General features: G+C 39.7%; 1 pseudogene across 2 annotated transcripts in view; it reads left to right on the forward strand.

Annotated features, from left to right (window-relative positions):
- Positions 1-3180: 3180 nt before the first annotated feature.
- LOC145989946 (protein yellow pseudogene) overlaps positions 3181-19911 on the forward strand; it is a 39455-nt pseudogene continuing 22724 nt past the window's right edge. The window contains exon 1 of one of the 2 annotated variants that reach the window (XR_014441903.1): positions 3181-3313. The product of XR_014441903.1 is annotated as a protein yellow pseudogene, transcript variant X1 (transcript). Of the gene's footprint in view, positions 3314-19489; positions 19613-19911 lie in introns of those variants that run through there. The other variant, XR_014441904.1, reaches the window with a different exon arrangement.

Here is a 19911-nt window from a genome sequence, read left to right on the forward strand (position 1 = left end):
AATTCCCGTTTTGCCGAATCGATTTTCGCCGAATTTTTTGAAGGGAGGGAATTTTTCCTCGGCCGGGAAATTTCAGGGAGTGAAGTGAAACATAATTTCAACGAAGTTGGAAACTCATTGTACAGTCACCAGCAATAAAAATGGGACCCCTAGATCCTGAAATGCTCGCTTCCTTGCAATTGCCTAATTTTACGGCGTTAAATAAATTTTAACAGCAATTTTTCAATGACAACTTCTACCATCCCCTTAGAGTTAGGCAACACTCAACGCCTTGCAAGAAAGAGAGTATTTTAGGATCTATGTGTCCCATTTTTATTGACGCTGACATTTTCATCCTAAGTAACCAAACGTGGGTCAACCGTATTGAAAATGGTTGGCCAACGGTTGGCCCAACGCAAAAACATACCGTTGGCCAACGGCAATTTTGGCCGTGGTTCCAACGTTGGGCCAACGTGCGGTTTTTACGTTGGGCCAACGTATGGTTTTACGTACTGAAAACTAAAGAATGGATAGGTTTGTTTTCTGATATATACATAATTTATTGTGAGGCCAAATGTAAACAATAGCTCAAGTTGTTATGAAGATAGTAAGAATGCACAGCACTTTCTCAGTCACATGGTATCATTGTTTTCAAGGCACCATACCTTCAAGTGGTAGCACAAAAACCTTCTAGAGGTGACTAATTTTTCCACCTTTCATGGAATTTAATCTGCACATAACATTGCTTAACCACCTTCACAATAATACCTGTAAGAATATTCTTGTTCTACTACAGCAAAAAAGACAAACAGTAAGCAATTCCCAACATCTTTCATCCATGGCGGCTGACAAATGACTAGTGAGTGACTGCAAGTTAAAAATAGCTTTTACTTTCATTAAAAATATATTATATTTCCAGTTTGTGCTGTGACTGAAATATTCGAAAGGAAACACTGTTACATGTCACTTATTTTACACTCTAGAATTTTCAGCATTCTCCTGAAAGTTGTCTTGGCATTAAAATGTTGTTTATAAAACTGATTTTTACTCACGTTTCCATGGTTGGACAAACGTTGGCCCAACGTAAGACCAACGTCAATTTGTCGACCAACGTAAAGACAACCTTTCCACGTAAAAACTGACGTTGGCCTAACGGTGGTGGTTACTTGGGTAGTGTCCCAACCAATGTTTTTCATCTTTTGATGTCATCCAGCATTGGTCTTCTTTCACCAACGCTGTTTTATTTCTTATTTTGTCCATTTCCACACGCTCCATCGCCATAGCCACATTTCTAAAGCTTCTAGTTGCTCTTTTTCACTTCTTCGTAGATTACTGCACCATATAACGCTACACTCCACACATTAGTCGCTTCCTTAGTTTTTCCACAAAACACACTTCTTTTATTAAAGGCTTCTTTCTCTTGCCACTGCTATTCTCAATTTCAGTTCCTGACTGCAGCTCATGTCAGTCAGTGCTTATGGTATCTGAAACTTATTCAATACTTTGATCTCCAATTCTCACGTTCATGTTCCATGGTTTCTTCCCAACAACCATACCCTTTCTCTTCTTCACATTTATATTGATAATTTTGTTGTATGTACAGTTGACGAGTCGATTTCAATAGAAGGTTGTGCTATCGCCGGAGAGTCAGGCAACACACACAGCGCATTGCTGGGAAACCAGTATTTCAGGATCTGTGTGTCCCATTTTTTTGCCGGTGACTGTACAAATTGTTTCCCCATCTTTCCAATCTACTCTAATCCTTTCACTTCTGTGTCATCCAATTCACTCTGTCCAGTGCTTTATTCAGATCCATAAAAACTATAAATACCCCTTTCTCTAGGTAGCTTTCAACATATAAGTTTCTGTTTGTTTAGACATGAATTTTCCCAGAAGGTAAAATTCACTTTCTCCAAAGTATTCGGCGAAACGGGAATTTCTGTTTCGTCGAATATTTTACTTTGGTGGAAAATCTGATGTAATGCGCCTCTGGGCCATTTGGCGAAACTGGAAGACACGGATCAAAGACCGGGAAGAGAGAAATAGAATCTTAGTCCCGATGAGGTTTGACGTGTGCGCTTTACTCGTTACGTTTTGTACATAAGTTATGAGTAATTTACTCCGCGTAGAAAACCAGTGTTTTACGCAGATGTATAGATTGTACGAAGGCGTTAACAAATTTTAGTAACAGCTTCAAATTCCTTTTTCATACATATGTAGGCTATAACTACAAAAAAAATACAAAAAAAAAAAACACGTTGATAATGCTATAATGAAAAACAAAACTTCAGATTGGAAACAAAAAAGTAAAAATATGTTGTTCATGAGAAAATTAGCAATGAACGCCTACCAGTATAATAATGTGAACAAAACATTTAACAACAAGTTTTTTTGTTTGTAAAATTCCGATATAAGAGCATACGTATACAAATTCGTAAGGAAAGTTTTTAAAGCCTTTTTTGTTTTCTACCACTGTCAATTTCCATACATAACAATAACCATCGCAAATACCATGTTTCTTTTAATTTTTATGTTTGATTCTGTTGTTTTTTTTTTGCGTACAGTCACCGGCAGAGATAATTGTAGGCAAATTGGGCACTGCTATTTTCATTACCTTTCTATTCTACATCCTGTGTTGGTTTAAGGAATGAAACTATGTTAGTTCGAAGCAGGTATTGTCCTCTGCTTATTGACGTCTTTATTTAAATTCATTGCCATCAAAGTGTGTAATTCAGACCGAATGAAAATGGTGGTGGACAATTCGTCTACCGTTTCTTTTGCCGTTGGGTGTACGTTACGATTTATATGTATTTTACGCATTTTTACCCGTAATTTACGTGTCCTGTAGAAAACCTTTTTTAATGCGTAATTGCACAACCATGGTCCCGATATAAACGAACGCATTACTTTTCCAAGACAGTAAAGTAACTTTGAACACATTACTTTTTTTTAAATAACTTCCCCAACTGTAAATTGCAACCACCAGAAAGCTAGATTACACCTTGCCTGATTGCGTGCTCTTTCAGCAGTACAGCGCGGGGAATTCCCCCAGGTAATTTCAACGGGAACGCCCGCTCAGTATTGTTCAGCAAAAGAAACAGCGTCATTGATGTTAGCAATCATCATCATCTGCCAGCATGCAAGAGGTGAAGATGACGTAGCGCAGTGTTATGGTGGTGGCCTTAACAGGAAAGTCGAAAGGGAAAATAAAGACTGTTAAGAGGCAAGATGTGGGTTCCGCGTGGTTATAAAGGAGTCAAAAGTTTGTTGGACGTGCCATCAGTAAGTGCAACGACTTTACCAAGAAGACGTGTGTGCTTTCTTGTGGACAAAGGTACGTTCTTTCAGAGTAGTAAGTTCTTTTTTAAGATCCCTTGGGTGAATGGTGGCAGAAACATGCTAAGAATACGAACGAGCGTTCGCAGGTATTCTACTATCTTTAGTGACTCTCTGATTAGCATAACAGTTGTTGAAAGTCACAATATAGTCTGGCGTTCTTTTTGATTTGCCCAAAGGTTCCTGACCTTCTTCCAGAGGCTTTCATGCCTTTGTTTCTGCTAGGAAAGTGACATGCTTCATGCATGCGTCACTTCCTACATACACACACACTGCCATAAGCCATATCTGCAATGCAAACACACACACCGAAGGGAGAAAAAAGCGTAATGTGCTACGAAGTCGGAAGTTCCAGATTCAAACCCTGGTGAAGTATGGATCTATCGTCATATTCATTCCGTCATCAGTTCGTCTTCATCGTCACGATTAGCCCAAAGGTATAGGAAAACGTCTTGAAGACCCAAGCAAAAACTCGAAGCTTTATCTCCATGAAAGTTAGTAAATAAGTCACTATGGTTGGCAAGCATCTAGATTTCGATAATAATTTCTTGAATCCAAATGATTATTTATATCACATGAGGACATATTTTCATGCACTAAAAATGCTAAAATATACACTAAAATGAGCCCAGAATATTAGAAACATAACTGTCCAACTGGGTGTAATTTAAAGGAAAACTATCCATCCCAGTCTTCAATGATCTTGCATCCTGCCATGATCAGTGATTTAATGAACGAAATATAGCAAATCAGCCAATCTCAGAACCTTCAACTGCGCGTTCAGTCGCAGAGACTTGTCAACCACAACCATGGAGATCTGCAGTTTATTGTAAGACGTTTTCCAATGTCATTCTGAAGAGGAAGCAGAGGAAAATATCTTTCAAATAAGGACAATTTGCAGTGCAGGATGTTGCTGAATGATATATTCACAGCAGTTCTACAACAGGACAGTTTGCAACATAACCGGAAGTCCAACTTCTTTTGTTTAATGGCATTTGCGTGAAGATAATGGTGAAGATGAAAGAAGAAAAGCCTTCATGTGTGTTCGGTTAGTTTCTTGCAACTGGAAAGAAATAAAGTCAAAATCTTTCGACTGGGAAGGTTATTCTCCTTTCAATGGAGGTCTTAGAACAATTACTTGATTAGAAAAGGAAGGAAGAGGTTCGTATATTTTATTCGAGTTTGACCTTATCAGATTCGAAGGCCTTATTTATATCTGCCTTGAAATACAAATATCGTACAACGTCTCGTCGGGGTTGTGGATGTACACCTAACTGCGAATTGTCCACCACCATTTTCATTAGGTATGAATTACACAATGTGATGAAATGAACTGAAATAAATACGTCAATAAGCAGAGAACAATGCCTGCTTCGAACCAACATAGTTTCATTCCTTAAAACAACACAGGATGTAGAATTAAAAAGTAATGAAAATAGCTGTGGACAATTTACCTACCATTATCTTTGCCGTTGACTGTGCACGTGGGTGTTTAGAAGGAGAGGGGGCGGGCAGCTGAAGGTTACCAATCCATCGGTCTCGTCTCGAATTTGATACGACCATCTCGATCTCTGAGCCCCATCGAAGTTCCCTGGTTTGAGTCCCTGTGAAAATTCAAGCATGAAAAGCACATATTTCCAACAGCTAAATAAACTCTCGTTCCATTTTACGCTATCTGCACTAATAACCGACTTGTTCTATGCTGCCGGATTTATTTATTTGGTTTATTTTTAACTCTCATTTCTGCCACTTTTGGCTAATCGCGACGATGAGGATGAATGGTAATAAGTTGAAGTGGATACATGGACAATCACAAATATACAAGAACGACGCAACGAAAGCCCCAGAGAGGATTATCCTGAGCCTCGTCGGTTTGCAATATGCACCGCAGGGTACTACGTGGAAGCCAGGTTGACTTTTGGGTGTCTGAAGGTCACAGCTTACCTCTGTGGACTTTTGGATCGCCCTGTATGGGGTCATGATTGCTATAATAGTGTATACTATTAAGTCATTTCCATTCATTTAAATATATAGGCATGGGCTGATTGATTAGAAGATTAACCGTTATCGTAACTAAATAATTCATATCTGTGCTTGACGGTCATGTATATTTCTGTCATCAATTGAATGTTGTAACGAGCGTTTCTGCAAGTTACATAATGGGGCGTTGTCTCTGCCAAGAGTAGGAAAGCAAAACCAGGAAATAGGACTTGCGTCACTATCACTTGTCTCGTCCTCAACACGTGTGATACAGACCAGGCCCTTCCTTCCCCCCAAAAACTATCAAGGGCAAGGTTCCTGACAAGGCTACCTACAGGAAGTTTGGTGGTTTAGCTCAACAAGGCCAGAGCCTTGACCGTGAATATTCTGGGGGCATCCCGGACGATAAGCTCGAGGTCTACGGACCACAAGCCTTCGTCATGGTCAGCAAGGCCATACCTTCCCCCCCAGAAAGGACTGTCAGCTAAAATAACCACAAGGTTGCAGTATACTAAGTTGGGTTGGGGAATTGAGACAAGGACGCCCATGTTAATAAATACTAGGAGAATCATAGAAAAGGGGCGGAGTCCAGATATTCCGGGAGACGACAAGAGGCCGCGCCATAGCTCGCTGCTCCTATCTTAGAGGGTAAGCCTCAACTTAACCAAGTGGTGACACTTGGGACTTATTACTTATAGGAATAGCTCAAGTCACTAAATGGCCATAGAGATAGGGAGTTAGTCTATAATCAATACTGTTAACCATTAGAATAATAAATAACAGATATATATATTAAACGGATTGTGTGTTAATGTCTACCATCTGAGAAAATAGTCCCCCTCGTAACGCCAGACACCCCGCAAGCGTTACAGAATGGTGGAGGTGCGGTTCTCTGCTTACAGCTGAGGGAAGAACCCAGTACCTTGCTACGTGTTTTTACTCTCTCTGTTTCACAGTGGAGCAAATATCACATGTTTCCTGACGAAGGTTTGTTTGAAATTTTTAGGTTTGGTTTGGTGAGGTTGTTTCTGGTGCTTTCTTGGTGGACTGTTGTCCGAAATGAGGTAGTTTGTCGAAACTTGATTGTAGTGTTTTGTTAAGATGTCCGCTTTGTCATTGTACAAAAATCGAGTTGTTTAATGGTTCTTACGCGTCAACAGACGTCTGGTGAACGCAAACCCCTACTTACTGCGACCGTTACGTGTCCACTTCCTGCTTGCTCTGAGGAAGCAATACGTACACCTCTACCTATCGAAACTGACATACTAGAAATGCCTGACCCTCCATCTGCAGCTACTAATTCGAATCCTACCATGTGTTCTTACGCTAGAACCCCGTCTATTCAACCAGAAAATTTCAACGCGGATCCGGGAGAGAGTATATCTGATTTTTTTAACACATATCGGAGAGTATCCTCGATTTTAGGGTGGACAGACACACAAAAGGTCACATTTTTACCTGCGTATCTAAAAAAAAGTGCGTTAGCGTATTGGGATTTAAACCGTGAAATGCTGGAAAATTTCCAAGGTTTTGCACAAGTTGAAGAAGCGTTAACAAAGGCTTTTCAACCTCTTTTACCGGTAGGACAGGCTTATCTTGATCTAGCTGCACGAAAGAAACAACCCGAAGAGTCAATAGAGAATTACTTTTATGATGTGTTGAAAATGTGTAACAAAGCAGATCCGAATATGAATAACGAAGGGAAAATTAATTTCATTTGTAATGGGTTACAAGCGCAAGACGCCGAGAAATTAGTAACTATGAAAGCGCAAACATTGGACGACTTATTAGCCAACTTGCGACTTTTAGAGCGTGCTAAACGACAAGCTGACATTGCTTCGCGATCTTACGCGCAAGTTGTAAAGGGATCAAATCCCGGAGAGAGAACTTTTTCAGGACCATCGGAAAATCAAAAGCGCTATGTGCATGCGATGGAGCAGTCTCAAATCCCGGAAAATCAGAGACAAGAAATTAGATGGAAATCTCATTCGCAGCGAGGTGTAGGAAGAGGCAGAGACTCTACATCTTTTAGAGGTAGACCTAATAGCAGTAACAATGGTAGAAATGGTGATAGGCTATGTTTTACGTGTGGATCTAAATTTCATTTTGCGCGTTACTGTCCCAACAAAGGATCATACCCCTCAAATAATGGATATTCGACCACCCGAGGACGCGGATCTTTTTCAATACAAGGCCGTGATTCCAGGGGTCATAATCATAGGAATTATGAGCGAAATCCTAACAGAGGGCCACGAAATCCTTCTCCTTTTCCAAGAAACTCAGAAAACCCAAACGCATAATGGGAATGCGCCACAGGGGTCGCCTTCGCCCAAGTCAGACAAAACCCCTGAAAGAACGATCGTATCGTGCAGAAAATTGTTCTTCTTTCTCATTAGGAAACGAAAACTATAACAAAAGACCAATGATAAATGTAAAAATTTTTGGGAAAAAGTTTCCAGCACTTATAGACACAGGTAGTACTTGTAGTTTGTTACATTTTGGTATGTTACCTCGCAATATTAAGATTTCTGCTAGAAGGACAGGTTCAGTAACATTGTCTACACTATCGGGTGTTGCCTCAAGGAACACTCCAGTTTGTAACTTTTATTTTTGGATTGGATCACATAAAATTGGTATGCAAATGGCAGTCTGTGCAAATCCTTCATTAAGAGACCGTATCATTCTAGGCGCAGATTTCTTTAATTGTTTTGTTAGATATTTAAACCCAGCAGGAGTAATGTTACGGAAACCTCATCCATCCTTTGTACCGTACGTTCAGGAAAAACACACAACTAGTGTGAGTAATGAGATTCGAACCCAAATACGGAAAGACGACCAATGCAAAAACACGACTACACGATCGCCAACCGGACAAGACTCAGTATACTTACACAAGAAATCTATAAAAATTCCATCTATGTTCATACCTCCTAAGAAATTCGTTGCATTTGCTTCCAATACTAATCGCGACGGGAAATTGTCTCGCATAGTTTGCAAATGCCGACTGGAAGTTAAACCGGAAGAAACATCGAGCGCGGCCAGCGATAACCTTCCTTCGGGTAGGAAAAGTATTTCAATGACACATCCTAGTGACGTAGCAGATAAGACTCTCTTCGACGAACTTCCGCGCTTAGAAACGGAGGACAACACGACAGACAGTGAAGCCACACCTAAATTTAAACTTTTCTCTTCGCATTCTGCAGTACTAAAACCTTACGAATACACAGAATTAACTATAAGTTTTTCTTCGTCAGTTCCCCCTAACAAAGATTTACTTCTTGAAGTAAACAATGGACTTTATGACCAATATCGCTGTTTAGTTCCTAGGCTACTCATAAATTCGCACACCACATCTTGTATACCTATTATTAACATGAATCATTTTCAGGTTACTTTTCCACCAAATTGTGTAATTGGAACTTTGTGCAAGCCGGAGGAAATATTTCCTCCCTCTACTTCTTTCATTCAAAACGATTCGCGGCTTCAATATGTAGACGCGATAAAAGACGAAAATCTGAAAAGTTCTTTCAAGTTTGAAGATAAAGACTTTAATGTAGAAACGGACATAGATATTTCATCAGATATCACAGAGGTACAAAAACGTGAGTTACTGACATTATTAGAGAAATATAAACATTGCTTTGTATCATCTCCTGAACAATTAGGTGTAACTAATGCTTATGAAGTCACTATTCCGCTTACGGATGATATTCCAGTCAGGCGCACGCCATATAGGGTGTCTCCAAAACAACGGGAATTTATAGAATCAGAATTAAAGAAAATGCTTTCTTTAGGTATTATACAGGAATCGGAATCTGAATATGGAGCACCTATTATCCTTGTAGCGAAAAAAGACGGTTCTTGCCGCATGGTTGTTGACTTTCGCGGAATTAATGCAAAGATGAAGGTTCCAAATTACTGTCTACCAGTAATCTCCGATATAATTCATTACCTGAGTGGTGTAAAATACATTTCTACGCTTGATCTTTTCTCAGCGTACCATCAGTTGAAGATTGCAGAAAAAGATAGGCACAAAACGGCACTGGTTACCCCTTTAGGAACCTTTGAATATACTAGGCTACCTTTTGGCTTGGCTAACGCTCCAGCAGCTTTTCAGAGATGCGTAGATAAAGTTTTTGCAGGTTTGAAGTGGAATAGTTTGTGTGTTTTTTTGGATGACATAATAGTATTTAGTACCACCTGGTCAGAACATTTAGAGAGATTAGAAAAAATGTTTCTAGCTTTAGAGCGTGCTAACTTAAAGGCTAAGCCTAGTAAATGCCATTTTGCCTTTGGAGAAACGGAAATTCTTGGTCATGTGATAGGACGAAATGGAGTCGCCACCGATCCAAAGAAGGTGGAAGCTATCAGGAATATTCCAGTCCCAACGAATCTAAAACAGGTTAGATCCTTTATTGGCTGTGCAAATTTTTTTCGTAGGTTTATAGAAGGCTTTTCATTAATTGCTAAACCGCTCACTGATCTTACGAAGAAAGGCGTACCTTTTCAAATAGGGGAAAAACAATTGGTTGCATTTAATCAGTTGAAAGAACGACTTTCGTCCGCCCCCGTGTTGCGACATTTTGACCCGGCGTTGCCTATAGAGCTTCATTGTGACTCCTCAGACCTTGGATTCGGGTCAATGTTGTGTCACGTGATAACGGACCCACAAAATGAAAGGAAAACCATCACCCAACCAGTATCTTTTTGTTCACGGTTATTCACGGGACCCCAGGTTAACTATAGTATTTGCGAAAAGGAAGTATACTGTCTTGTATTCTCAGTGCTTCACTTTCGTCAATACTTGACAGACACTTTCTTCACAGCAGTAGTAGATAGTGCAGGAGCTTGTTGGTTACGAACAGCGAAGGATCTCACCAATCGTTTGGCTCGCTGGAGCATAAGGCTTTCGGAATTTAAGTTCGCAATAAGACACCGTCCAGGACGTCTTAATTGCGTTCCGGATTGCCTCAGTCGCAGTGCTACAAACCCACTAACAGAAGAAGAGCGAGATTTTATCGACCACGGTGATATAGTAGGTATTATCGATCAACAGGTCGATAAAGTGGTGAATGATCGAGCAATTGAAATAAGAACACGTCAATTGCAAGACCTTAACGTAAAAAAGCTAATCGAGTTAAAGGAAACTGATCCTACACATCTTTCCGTCCGATATTTCGAACTAGGAAACGGCGTACTATATAGACGCAACGGCAATAGGAAACTGCTAGTCATCCCTGATAATATGGTAAATGATGTGTTATCAGACATACATGACTCCCCATACACAGGAGGTCACGTAGGTCAAACAAAATGCTTGCAAAAAGTAAATGATAGGTATTATTGGAAAACAGCACGTAAGGATGTAATAGATTATGTACGCTCATGTCAGATTTGCCAGGAGAAAAATACACCTACAGGTAAGAAACAAGGATTTCTTCAACCGCTACCTGTCGGGAATATATGCGAATCCTGGAGTTCGGATGTTTTTGGACCAATAACACCTAGTAATGGATACAAGTACATTATATTCGCTGTCGATATGCTCTCTTCGTGGGTAGTGGCTCAACCCCTTAGGAGCTTAACGGCAAAGAATGTAGCTTCGTTTTTCGTCCAGAAAATTTTTACTATCTTTGGGCCGGTTTCTACTATTCTTACCGATAATGCATCAGTGTACAAAGCAACCTTGGTGGAAAATATTTTGAGTGAACTCAAAATCAAGCATCTAAATACAAGTGGGTACCACCCTGAATGTAATGGAAAGGCGGAACGGGTGAACCGTACCTTTGCTAATATTTTGAGCAAGTATGTTGCACGTCATCAGAAAGACTGGGTATCTTATCTGAACCTCATCGTCTATGCCTCAAATTGTAGTGCACTTGACGGCATTGGGCTAAGTCCATACGAAATTATGTTCGGAAGAAAACCGACGTTTCCCCTCGAGGCTGGATTAAATTCAAATCCAACAGACCCATTTACTGAGAAATATCGCACACACGCACGCTCCGTACAGGTTTTAGTCAAGGAATTGCATGATAAACGGCATCACACTGCTAAAAACCGCTACGACAGTAAACGAACAGAACCTTCATACGCGAAAGGTGACTTAGTTATGGTATATATGCCTGCCAGGCAAAAAGGGCTTTCAGATAAGTTGAGACGCAAATATGATGGCCCTTACCATATTGTAAATGTTAGAGGAAAAAATGTTTACGATGTAGAAAGAGTAAAAGGCAAGAAAACATTGCGGGTAAACATATCTCGTTTAAAACGGTATTGGACACGTCCAGCACAGCAACCAGAGTAGAGAAAGTTCGTTTTATGCACCAAAGTTAATCGGGACGCCGATTACACGTAATATTATGATAGAATGATTTAGTGGATATTTTAGTATAAAAAAATTGATTTAAATACTGAAGAACAATCGCGACTCAAATCAAGTGTTTTGATTACCAGGCAGGTATCATCCAAGTGGTAGTCAAAGTTTGTTATTTTATACTGGCAATCAATCAATGTGCAATTGTAGTTCTAGCTCATAGACGAAATGTATAGGTTTCCTAAGACTATATGTAGATGTATTCTTTTTTTTTTCCTTCTCTTTTTACACTTGTTGGATTATCGCAACGCATACGATTGGCAGGAGGAAAAGACGAAACTTAAGTCCGGACAAACAAGAACATCAAATAGCTGCAGTCGTCTTCCTTTCCCTTTCCGTAGTGCGTAATCAGTAACAATTTCTCCCCCCCCCCTTCGTTTCGTCAAACTGCGAGCGATTCGCGGTCACCCAGTTATCTCGTTTCCGGTAAACAATCCTCACCGTAGCGACTTTCTGTGCTGAAACGAGCTGCATAAAATTTGCTTCTTTTTATATAACGCATATCTGGTAGCATAATCAAATAACTATGAGCAGTCGTATTTCTGCCACTACGCAATATGTAACAAAGTTATTATATATTTTTTTTTTCTCTTTCTAGTTGCCGTATGATATTCCATTCAAATTGGTCACGTAAGAAATTAAAGTTTTTATGCGCGTGTAATATACGCAAGCTACACAATACTCGTAAATCAGCAAATAAAACACAAATACAAATGTAAACTGTGTATCCGCTTCATTCGCTTCGATAATCTTAAGGCTTATATTGCTTTATACACGATTTTTTTTTTCTCTGTTGTAAATGCTACATACCCTTGTAGCTTAATTTGTATTCTCATTTCCGTAGTTCATTAAATTAAGGTCAAGTGGAACTCATTGCGTATTTTCTTTTCTCTTTCTTAAATTCTATGTCTAACGGTTATTTAGGAAAAGTCACCATCGAAGGATTGGATTTAGTAATAACGCCTGCAGGACCTCAATTCCAATCAATCGTCCAAGGAATAGCCTCTCAATTGAATGTTCCGTGCTCTAGAGTTTTAGAACCCCTGAAAATTGAACAAATAAACAAGTATCTAGCTGTTTTGTTCAAAACACAGTCGGCCGACAAATTCTTTTCCGATTGTACAGAAATTGCCAGAAATTTTATTCGAATTCATATGAAAGCAGGAATTTACAGGAATTTTTCGCTTGATTTCGGCGATAAAGATAATTTGGAAGTATTACAATTGTTGCAACAACTAAATGAGTTTTTAATACCAAAGGCGCCTTCAGAAGTCCCCACTTCGGGAAAGATTGATTAATGGTTATAGAGATGCAATTCTAATTGTTTAATGATATTTTTCGTAAAAGTGACGTTTCCTTTGCATAAGAATTATAGTAGTACAATTAGGACCATCAAATGGTGTTACATATATATGTTTGTACCCTGCATACCCTTCGCCAGATATGGCCATTCATGTTGACCATTGGTTATACAGATTGACCACGGAAGTCTTTGAGATTCCTAGTGTCGGAAATATCCGAAATTCAGTGTGTGAACAAGTAGTGTCTGCAGAAATTTTATTATTTATTAAATTTGTGGACAAATGCTCAGGAGAAGCTGAAGAAAAGGACAATTTCCTGGAGCAGTCCTTGGGGCACATTAAATCTTTTATTTTAAAGTGCTATGAAAGTTACCAGCTAGACTTCACCTTTGATTGTGAATTTAGTGTCACCTCACAAACATTAGATTTATTTGCGTACTAAAATGAATGGTTCTCCAGATCACCCAGACATGGACGTTGCAAGTATAGACTCAATTTCTAGTCTCACAACGATTCCTTTTGTTTCATCCCCTCTTGCCATGTCAATATCAGAAGAGGATTATGAGGATGATATTATTAATGTCATTTCTACAGAGGACTTTGAGCGTGACTTTCTGCCGGAAGTCCCATCGCTACCTCTACATTTCTACGTACCACGAGCAGTAGATATTCAGGATGCTTTCATGCCTTCAAACCCGGATGAGGAAATTGAATTACTGATATTCGTTTTTCTTAATGTGGATTTCCCGGGAGCATTTGTCGCTGGTGACAACCCCTATGTTGAGGAAGGTCTCAATGTTTTACCCGCGGTACTTCCGCGTGATTCCGCGGCATATTTGTATGTTGTTCATGACATTATCACCTTTTTGCGAGCGGGATTACATAGGTTACCTACTCAACAATTAAGACTCACCTGGCTCGACGAGCGAGCCCGTGAACTACGATCTTTTATTCATTCTTTAATAGGAATTGCTGGAGATTTGTGGACCTTACATACCTTTTATGATTCTGAGGCTGGACTACTCCATTATGTGCCTTGGAAACGAACCACGACGCCGAAATATTCAATGCCTTGGACCATATGGTAAGTGAATTACAACAACTATTTTTATTACATTTAAATGATACTTATGTAGAGTTTCCATCACCTCCTGAGAAGTATGACAGAGTTACGCGTGGACTTGGATTAAATTTTATTGGCAACTTCGCGAACTGGTGTTGCGGAATTTTGAGTGAAAGTCAGTTCCATGACATTTTGGTTAATGAGCATACACTTAATTCGGAAATCCACAAAGTTACATCTAGTCTTAAAAACGAGCATCAGCAGGTACATTTATTGAGATCCCAACTTCGCGAACTAATTCAACAAACGAATAACACTGTGATTAAACTCGAATCTCAAGTAGACATACTAAAATCTAATTTCGGAAATAAACTAGTTGAATTAGCAAATAGTGCAAATCGAACGACTCATAACATGAACATATTGGCTTTGAAATCTGTTGTGTTGCACCAATTATTAATGAGCTCGACAATAAATGCCGAAATAAGGGAACTTAGAACTTCTTGCTTCTCACACAAAATTCCTTTATATCTAATCAGGCCACAAACATTAAAAAGAGATCTTAAACAATTGCAATTTACCTTGGCAAAAAATGGATATCAGTTAGCTATCCCAACATCTCAACTAATGAAATACTACACTGTACCTTTGGCTCATTGCTTGTTCTCTCCTAAACAGGTAGTAGTCACATTAAAGGTTCCAATCACGAAAATAGGCGAGATCCCTATTTTAGAAGAATTCCTCACTGTGCCTTTTAGATGGCAAAACAGCACTTGTAACATAATACATCCACCTTTATTTTCCGCCACTAGTACTAATTCGGTTCGACTCTTGTCAGGTACTTTCCTAGCTACCTGCGACCCGCACAATTCTCCAATGTGTTACCTACCGCGTTTTGGTCACGATGCCACCCTGGGCTCTTCGTGTGCCCAAAAGATACGCCAAGGCGCAACTATTCAGGAATTAGCCGCACACTGTATGTATCAATGCTACGAGGGAAGTAATGTTATCGTCACGGAAGTTGCACAAGACCAGTATGTAATCACCAACCCGCCGTCAAAAATAAAAACATAAAAGGCGAATGCAACGGCAGGTCTTTTACGTTAGATACTTATGAAACTCAAGCCGGTGCACTCGAAATTACCCTTCCATGTAATTGCTCTCTATCTATAACAGAAGAAACTGTAATTCCTAGAACCTTTCCATGCTCTAGTCAGACTAGTGACAAGCTGCGTAGCTACCATATTTTGCCCGCTTCATGGGGAAAAATACCAACGATGAAAATAGATGTCTTATTTTCTGGAGGTAAAGCCGCAGAATTCAAACATTTTAATGATTGCTTAGACGCTAGTTGGCCCAAGAAGATACCATTCTTGAAAATATCAACTCAGACAGAGCCGAATGAGGAAAATGACGATCTTAATTTTGATTTGGAAGATATAAAAACTGATATCTCTAACGAGAATCTTTCCAAAATATCATTAAGCCTTGTTTGGAATATAGTCCTTACTCTTGCGGTAGCATGGACAATATATAAGAATCGTCTTATGACCACTCAATTGATTGCACTCAGTCAAATCCAAACCACTGAAGCTTTGGGTACTTCACTGGAAATATTTCATGAATTCCTTAATTATTCTATTGTTATTTTAATTCTAATTCTAATGATATTCATTGTGTATTGGATATGTAAGAAATATGTAAAATGTTGTTGTCAACTCACTCCTTTAGTAAGCCAACCCTCACACGCCACTTCTAGACAGGTTCTCTTCACAAATGACAATACTTCTAAAGTACAAATACAACCAGGAACAGGAACAGTTCCTAAACCACTGCCCCGTAAACTCAATGATGGAAATAAACCCGTACATTTCTCAATGACAGCATGACTAGCCGTCCTTATCTCTACATTACACTCACCCATACTCGTAGATGGCTTAACAATTAAAACCTTCGTAACATCAGGAATCTATATCAACGAAATTGACCCACCTATATTATACGAAACTTCTGTACCACTATTATATCGTCTACAGTACAATGCTGTTTTTTCTGAAATAATTGATTGGGAAGATTTGCCCTCCTCATTGGGAAACACTACGATTACTACCGATCCCTCACTTCAAGGATGGAGTTATTTCCGCATTACTAAAACCCACATACGTACTCTTTTCTTAAAGGAACAGGATATAAACGAAATTCAACATAGAATCCAGAACTTTCCAGCAACAAATTGGGTTAATATTCGAGATCTTACTTTTGTCAATCCACCTCAATTTTTACATATTCTAACCTCAACATGCCAAAACAGAAAGGTACACCCAGCTATATTACCTCTCAACACCCTCGTATCTCATCTAGATACACTTGAAGGAAAGATAGCTAAATATAATTATACTCTGGCCATCTCCACGACCAATTTAGGGCAATATTACAACACTCCAATACTAGAATGTACCATAGGACCACAATATACCCTAATTGGCCTGAAAATACCAATTATGCGTAAACGATCCAAATTTCGAGCGTACAACATAAAACCCCTACCATTTCAATTCAAAAACAACATATGCCAAATAACACTAACATCAGATGAAGTACTAATCGATGAATATGAAAAGACGTTTTACGAACACTCTTGTTCTCTAACTAATGATATACTATGTTTTATTACGCCTTACAGAAACATATACACCTCAGATTACAGATGTTTAAAGTCTATATTTACACAGGATGCTACTACTATAGAACAGTACTGCCCACTACATTGTCATGAAGACCCTGTACTTAACTTACCTGTACTATTAAACGTCTCGACCTATTTAGTATTGACACCACCAGATGTGGAAATAACAGTTAAATGCGAAAGCATACTTTTTAGTTTTAAGAGAGATTCCCCTTATGGAACCTTAGTAGTTCAGTTAGGTTGTCAATGTGTAATGTGTATAAATTCTAAATGTTATAGGGCTCAGTTCCCTTGCATTCTCCCAGATCCCACGAAGGCACAAATATCCCAATTTTTACCAATACATTGGGTAAATCACCGCCAAACTAATATAACTAACTATGAGTGTACATCTGATATAATTAATAAACCTAAATGTATGGTTGTCAAACAAATGGAATCACCTACGAACCAGAAAATAGTATCTTTAGTTCATCTTCACATTTGGTTAAGCTTACTGACATGTGTAATGGTCACATTCTTATCATGGTTAGGTTACCGAATCTATCGCAGAAGCCATACAACCCAGCGGAATGCCTCAGTTCCTGTCATTATGCGTGGGCAAAACGATAGACCTCCTTCCTACGAAGCACCGAAATGTCCAATATATGAATGTATCTTGGAGTAATTACCATATTGTTAAATCAAGTCTCAGTTTCAGAGCTATGGACAACTTTACTCCTTTTGATGACTGCACCTGTTCCTATCCACGGGGAGCCACTTCCGAGGGCCGCCCTAGGACCGTCGCCCACATTAGGACGAAACAGGAAGGAATCCTGGGACCCTAAACCATTAGCGAACACAAGTGAAAGTGAATAGTGCAGTGACCAACAACGGAATAAAAGGCAAATCTTAACCATAAACTTTTGAAGAATACTATACTCTTATTATGTAAACTAACTTATCATGTAATTTATATCTAACTCCAAATGGGTCCAGTGACTTGAGCAATCAGATTGTTTAAATACATAGGTAAATAATTGAAGCCTAACCAGTCAATAGTCAGCTTAGATGGAGGCCATCTAAGATAAGGAGGGGCGATATGTAACGAGCGTTTCTGCAAGTTACATAATGGGGCGTTGTCTCTGCCAAGAGTAGGAAAGCAAAACCAGGAAATAGGACTTGCGTCACTATCACTTGTCTCGTCCTCAACACGTGTGATACAGACCAGGCCCTTCCTTCCCCCCAAAAACTATCAAGGGCAAGGTTCCTGACAAGGCTACCTACAGGAAGTTTGGTGGTTTAGCTCAACAAGGCCAGAGCCTTGACCGTGAATATTCTGGGGGCATCCCGGACGATAAGCTCGAGGTCTACGGACCACAAGCCTTCGTCATGGTCAGCAAGGCCATACCTTCCCCCCCAGAAAGGACTGTCAGCTAAAATAACCACAAGGTTGCAGTATACTAAGTTGGGTTGGGGAATTGAGACAAGGACGCCCATGTTAATAAATACTAGGAGAATCATAGAAAAGGGGCGGAGTCCAGATATTCCGGGAGACGACAAGAGGCCGCGCCATAGCTCGCTGCTCCTATCTTAGAGGGTAAGCCTCAACTTAACCAAGTGGTGACACTTGGGACTTATTACTTATAGGAATAGCTCAAGTCACTAAATGGCCATAGAGATAGGGAGTTAGTCTATAATCAATACTGTTAACCATTAGAATAATAAATAACAGATATATATATTAAACGGATTGTGTGTTAATGTCTACCATCTGAGAAAATAGTCCCCCTCGTAACGCCAGACACCCCGCAAGCGTTACAATGTAAAATGACATTAAGACATGTAAAGTCCCCAGAATACGTTGTGAATATATACACGTATGCATTTATATCTTCGTATTGAATATAAAAGAGCTGACCCGGATTCGAATCCCGGCCTGGGCTTGTATGTTAGTCAGTGTCCATTCATCACTCATCCCCATCTTCGCAAATTTGCCAAAAGTGGCAGAAAAATCGAAGTAAAATGAAGCAAATCAATCAATGAATATGGAAAAATCCGACTTGGTGGCCTAGCTGGTTTACGATCTCGCCAACGAAGTTCTCGGGTTCGCATTCCGGTGTCATGGGCGTTCTTTGTGAGTGTCCCTTAATAAAATTTCAGCATCCATCCTCATCGTCGCGATTAGCCAAAAGTTGCAGTAAAAAAGCGAAGTAAATTCGATCTCGGTACCATCTCTGTCCATGTAACGTCAGACCTTAAGGTAACGTAGTACACCCTGAACTAACAAGCTCTGGCGTCTGCACCCGTGGTCAGTATAATTATCTATGGGTCTTATCGGTGGGGAAGGGATGCTGTCCATACGCGCTTGTTTGTTTGTTTTAAGTCAACTTTATGCACATATAGAGACTGGACCTACAGTTTAAAGTGAGATCCGAACCACTGTACAATGTGCCCCCATCGGGTATCAAACCCGAAACCCTTTGATTATAAGGCGAAGCTCCATATGTTTGTGATTATCCTTTCGTTTTATTGCCTTCATTCTTATCTTTGCAATTAGCCAAAAGTGGCAGACGCGCGAAGTAAGATAAATGAAACCATTCATTTATGTAACGTCAGACATCGAAGGGCGGAGCTTGTGCTGGAGGTATATTGTGTGAAAAGGCAGACCCGAACCTTGAGTACTGCTCCGTAATATTCTCCTTTGCGATTCGCGTGCGCCGCGAGCCCAGTTGAAGATTCACCTGATTACGTCAGGGGACCTCGACCTTCGCAGTGCAAAGGCTGGAGGGGATTCTTCTGGCAGACGGCTCGGTCAACTCCGTGACTGGCACGCTTGGAAAACGCGCGCCCGACAGATTTGAGTTCCAAGAAGCGATTCACGAATTCTCTCTTGTTTACATCCGGCGCAGGTAAGAACAAAACATATTTTTCTTTAGTGGATATTTAAATTAAGATAAAACTTATATACTGTAAAACCTCGATAATCCGGACTTCGCTTAATCCAGACAGGCCAAAAAAAAAAAAAAAAGGAGCAGAATGCAAGGTTTTAAATGTGGGCTAGAAGTCAACAACTTCCACAGCAAGAGTTTCGAGTGATGCAGAGCCAGGTCCGTCGGGCACATCAACATAATATGGATATCGCATACGTACTGCATTGTACTATGTAAAGTATTGCTTTACATTTTACTGTACTGTATAGTGTATTTAG

The sequence above is a fragment of the Lepisma saccharinum genome, chromosome 7, assembly GCF_977018435.1.
Source record: "Lepisma saccharinum chromosome 7, izLepSacc3.1, whole genome shotgun sequence".
In the NCBI taxonomy this organism is placed as follows: domain Eukaryota; kingdom Metazoa; phylum Arthropoda; class Insecta; order Zygentoma; family Lepismatidae; genus Lepisma; species Lepisma saccharinum.